Source organism: Octodon degus, unplaced genomic scaffold (assembly GCF_000260255.1).
Source record: "Octodon degus isolate 3935 unplaced genomic scaffold, OctDeg1.0 scaffold00033, whole genome shotgun sequence".
NCBI classification, from domain to species: Eukaryota; Metazoa; Chordata; class Mammalia; order Rodentia; family Octodontidae; genus Octodon; species Octodon degus.
This window is the reverse complement of record NW_004524609.1, coordinates 15,842,115-15,847,737: the sequence shown is the minus strand read 5'-3', so window position 1 is coordinate 15,847,737 and position 5,623 is coordinate 15,842,115. Positions and strand designations below refer to the sequence as shown.

At 43.7% G+C, this 5,623-nt stretch overlaps 1 protein-coding gene and 1 pseudogene across 3 annotated transcripts in view; one reads left to right on the top strand and one right to left on the bottom strand.

The window, feature by feature from the left end:
* The window catches only part of Unk (unkempt family zinc finger), a 52,000-nt gene that overhangs the window by 26,849 nt on the left and 19,528 nt on the right, over nucleotides 1–5,623 (bottom strand). The gene's annotated exons all lie outside the window — the stretch shown is intronic.
* Nucleotides 1,057–5,623, top strand: part of LOC111816488 — a 17,424-nt pseudogene continuing 12,857 nt past the window's right edge.

Sequence of the window (5,623 nt, the reverse complement as noted above, 5' to 3'; positions counted from 1 at the left end):
TGGGGGATTGAACCGCGGTCCCTGATGCTTTTGCTAAGCTTGTTCTAAGTAGGTGCTTTAGACCACTGAGCCATCTCTCCAGCCCCATCTCCCTTCTTTTTTTGATACAGAGTCTCGCTATGCAGCTCCAGCTAGCACTGCTGGGTTTACGCAATCTTCCACCTAGCTTCCTAATTAACTGGAACTATGGGGATGCACTGCTATGCCTAGCTACCACCCTGTACTATTTGCTAAACATGGCAATCCAAAGAATAAAGCCTGCCTGCGTGGTATCCGTACCTTAATAAAACCACAAGAGGGCAAGAAATCTAGGAGGTGGTCCTCTAAGTTTGGCCATAGTTTGCTGTAAAAGGAAGCGGCCCCTTAGGTCAGAAGCTACACATAGGGAGCTGCTTACTTGTAACATGCGTCCCCAGTGCCACATGCAGATGCACCTTGCCTGACAAGCACAGCACGAGCAATGCTAAGGCAACAGGTGATTTTATACCTCTTTTCCATGTCAGAGCTCATTATTCTTCATAGGCCTTTTTTTTCCCATTTATGTATTTGATACAGGGTCTCATTATGCAGCTCCGACTCAGAGTGATCCTGTTTTCAGCCTCCCTAGCGCTGGGATTACAGGTGTGCACCACCACACCTGGACGCAGTTGTCAGCTCAGCGCTCCCCCGGGGCGGGGCCAGCACAGCATGTGGGAGTGGGTATTGAACCCTGTTCCCTGTGCTTGCCAAAGCAGACACTTAGTCTGCTGAGCTACCTCATTGGCCCTCTAGGCCCCAAATTAATTAATTAATTAATTAATTAATTAATCTATTTATTTATTTATTGGTGGAACCAGGGATTGAACTCAGGCCCTTGCACTTGCCAGGGAAATGCTTATTCCACTGAGCCATCTCCCCGGCCCCCTAGGCCCCAAATTTAAAAATCAACCAACCTACTTTTTTTTTGGGGGGGGGGCGGTGGTGGAGGAGATACATGGTCTTACTTCCCAGCCTGTCTCAGCCTCCCCAGCACTGGGAATACAGGTGTGCACTACCACACCCAGTTTTGGGTCCCACATGGCTCTGGGCCAGCATGGTATGCAGTACCAAGGACTGCACTTAGGTTCTTGCGCTTGCCAGGCAGGTGCTTAGACCGCTGAACTATCTCCCCAGTACCCCCATCTATCTTTTTTTTTCTGAGACGTGGTCTCATTATGCAGCTCAGGCTGATCCTAAGCTCACAGCAATCCTACTTCAGCTTCCCAAGTGCTGTAACAAAAATCTATTTTAAGAACATTTACCTAGGGCCGGGGAGATGGCTCAGTGGAGTAAGTGCTTCCCTGGCAAGCACAAGGACCTGAGTTCAATCCCCGGTCCCCCCCCCCCCAAAAAAAAAGAACATTTACCTAGGGCTGGGCAGATAGCTTGTCAGCCTAAGTACCTGCCCAGCAAGTGTAAGGTCCCGAGTTTAATCCCAGGTACAGCATGCCGTGCCAGCTCTCGAATCTCCAGCCCCAAAACCAGGTGTAGTGGCACACCCCGTAATCCCAATCCTGGGGAGGCTGAGACAAGAGGATCACTACAAGTCCTGTGTAGTGAGACCCTGTATCAAATAAATAAAAAATAAAAGCCTCTAGCTAAGGCAGGTATGGTGATGCATGCCTATCAACCTAACATTTGGAAGGCTGAAGTAGGATTGTCATGAGTTCATAACCACCCCAGGCTACAGAGTGAGTTTAAGGACAACTTGAACTATGTTACAAGACCCTATCTTTAAAAAAAAAATTTTAAAAACCAAAAAAAAAAAAAAAAAAAGAAAAGAAAGCCTCAGCTTCTCCCAGAAATTACCAAGCAAACACCCACCATTCAGCCTAGCATTCAGGTCCTACACAGTCAACATAATATATTTTTCTTTTTTTTTAATTTTATTTATTTGTGTGTGTGTGTGTGTGTGTGTGTGTGTGTGTGTGTGACCAGCTCAGCCCACCAGGGGGCAGGGCAGGCTGGCATGTGGTGCTGGGGTATTGAACCGCGGTCCCTGGGCTTTGCTAAGCTTGTTCTAAGTAGGTGCTTTAGACCACTGAGCCATCTCACCAGCCCCAACATAATATATTTTTCTAGCTGTCTTTTTTTTTTTTTTTTTTCCTCCAATAGGGTCTCACTATAAACCCAGCCTGGCCTCTAACTCACTAGGTAGCCCAGGCTGGCCTCCAACTCCCATCAATCCTCCTGCCTCAGCCTCCTGAGTGCTGGGATTACAGGCATGAGTCACACCACACTGGCCAGCTTTGTCTTTTGGCTCCTCTCCATTCCAGCCAGGACAAATGAAGTACTTGGTGTTTTGCAGACCTTTGATTTCCTACATTTGTTCCCCATATCCACTTCCTTTGAATTCAATGGTAATAGCCCTTCCCCCCTCATTGCTAGAGACTATATCCAGGGTTTTGCATACTGAGCAAGCACTGTACCACTGAGTTTATACTCCTATCCCATTTTATTATTATGGAGACAGGATCTCACTAAATTGTCCAGGCTAGCTTCCAATTCAACATCCTCCAACCTCAGGCTCCTAAATAGGATTACAGGCATGTACCTCCATGCTAGGTGATAGTAATCAAATCTCTTAATGACATCACCTCTGCGTAGCCTTCTATAAATTTCACCTATTTCCTTATCTCCACTAGTTACTGGTATCATCCTTTAAGTTTTTACATAAGTTTTAGATAATTTTTCCTTTCTTTAGATAATTTTTCCCCCAGTGTTAGGATTGACCCCAGGGACTCAGGCAAGCTACGCACTCTACTATTAAGCTATATCCCCACTCATTTAAATCAGGCTATATGAAATTTAAATTCAATCACTTGCTGCACCAAACAGTTTGGTAAGCGATTAAGGAACTGGGTAAATCACACCACTCTTCAGGCAGTATTATATCAAGGGTTAAATTTTGGGGGAGATATTTTTCTGTTCGTATGTTTTTTGCTTTTTTGTTTCTGATGCTAAGGACTGAACCCAGGGCTTCCAGCTTGCTAGGCAAGCATTCTAACGCTGAGCCAAATCTCCAGCCCTTCAAGGGCTAAATTTTGACAAACTCACTTTCCAATTAATTTTTCAATCCTATTTCAAAAGAGACTGGGCATGGTGGCATGCATCTGTAATCCCAGCACTTGGGAGGCTGTAAACAGGAGGATTATCACGAGTCCAATCTACATAGTGAGAGCCTGAACACCCTGTAGACCCAGTACCAAATACATTAGAATAAATAAATAAATAAATAAATAAATGGATCTCAAAATATGGAAATTTCTTCTGCATTCACATCAAGGCACGAAATTGCTGCCAGCCTTGTAGTTAGTATTTGGGAAGTGTTTTATTGGTAAACATGCAGGCATAGGAGACCTTGCCTTTGCTTGCATTTTTGAAACTACAAAAAGGGTGTAAGGCAGCTTGACATACTGATTCAAGCATTAGTTTTCAGCAAAATGTCTCAACTGCAGTGTAAAGTTTATCATAACTAGCCAGGCGTGATAGCACATGCTTATAATCCCAGCACTGGGTAGGCTGAGGCAGGAACTGTGAGCTCAAGGCCAGCTTGAACTGCATAGTGAGTTGCAGTCTCAAAAAGACAAAAAAAAAAAAAAAAGCTTGCCTTAAGTGTTGTTTTGCCTGGAAAGTTTAGGTTGAATTGATTATTAAGAAATATCGGGGGGCTGGTGAAATGGCTCAGTGGTCTAAAGCACCTACTTAGAACAAGCTTGGCAGAGCACAGGGACCACTGTTCAATCCCCCAGCACCACATGCCAGCCAGCCATGCCCCCTGGTGGACTGAGCTGGCCACACACACACACATACACACACACATAAATAAATGAATAAAATTAAAAAAAAAAAAAAAAGAAATATCGGGGCTGGGGAGATGGCTCAGTGGAATAAGCACTTCCCTGGCAAGTGCAAGGCCCTGAGTTCAATTCCTGGTTCCGCAAAAAAAAAAAAAAAAAGAAAGAAATATCAAGGGACCCGGGGAGATGGCTCAGTAGGATAAGCGCTTGACTGGCAAATGCAAGGATCTGAGTTCAATCCCCAGATCCACAAAAAAAAAAAAGAAAAGAAATATCAAGTTTGCAGCAAAAACTAATTTCCAAAGCTTTAGTATTTAATTTTAGTAACTGAGAGGAAGACTTCACCTTCAGAAAAATTTCACACTCAGCCCTAAGCACAAAAATTGAAGATGGGTGTGGTGGTGCAAAACTGTAATCCTAGCACATGGGGAGACAGAAGCAGGAAGACTGCCTGGAGTTCGAGGCTAGCGTGGACTACATACACAGTATTATGGCTTGTAGCTGCATGTCCCTGCAAAGCCTCATGCCATTATGGGGGACAGGCTTTCTGCAGGCTGCTGACTCTAGAGTCTGTGATTGATTCATGGGTTCAATGCTGGGATTGGGCCAGGGAGATAGCTCAGTAGAATAAGCGCTTGCTTGGCAAATACAAGGGCCTGAGTTCAATCTCCGGTTCTGGAAAAAATAAATAAATAAATAAAAATAAAGTGTTTAAGTAGTACTGATCTTACCTTTAAAAAAAAAATATTGGGATTAAGGTTGTGAGCCCTACCCAGGTCCTAGGGTAGGTAGCCTTCATACAATATAAGCGACAGAAAGAGGTTTATCACTCTCTCCCTCCTTACTTTTGCTGTCTTCCATGACCATGAACTGTTGCTCCCCTGCCATATGCGACCCTGCCTTGGAGCCAGTTGGTTATGGACTAAAATCTCTACAACTGTAAGCTAAATAAAATCTTTAACTGTACATATTGGGTATTTTGTCTCAGCAACAAGAAAAGTAACTAAGACACATAGTAAATTCATAGCCATAGTGAGACCCTGTCACAAAACAAAACAAAACTGCAAGAAAAATTACTGCCACCAAATTGTTTTGTTGTTGTTGTTTGTTTGGTGGTACCAGGGATTGAACTCAGAACTTTGTGCTTACCAGGTAAGCACTTACTCTTCTGAGCTATCTCCCCAGCCCCAATGCCACCAAATTGTGATTGGTAGGGCATGTCAGAATATTTAGCTTTTTTTGGTGGTATTTGAGATTAAACCTAGGGCCTCAAGGATGTAAGTAAGCACTCTACTACTGGCCTATACATTTAGTACTTCAGCATCTATTACTAAAAAACAAGTCTGTGGAATTGGTGTTAAGTCTTTAAGGGTAAGTGAAGCCAGGCATGGCAATGCATGCCTTTAATCCTAGTACTCAGGAGACTGAGGCAAGAGGAGTGTTGTAAGTTCAAGACCAGCCTGGGCTACAAAATGAGTTTAAGGCCAGGCTAAACTGCACAGTGAGATTCCGTCTCAAAAAGACACACACACACACACACACACACACACACACACACACAGGAACGAAATTCATTACTGCTGCCAACAGCTCAAAAACATACTAAATATTTTCTACAAAACACTGGCTAACCATCCAGTAGAAAAGTATGAAGACGAAACATAGGAAGTAAAGCCATGTTGTTATGTTGAGCTGTGGGGGACTCAGGTCAATTATTTCTGACATTGCCAGTTAAACAGAAGACCCAATGCTATTATGGGCTACTGGACTCTTTTAGAATATTTTGCTGAGTTTACACACCTATA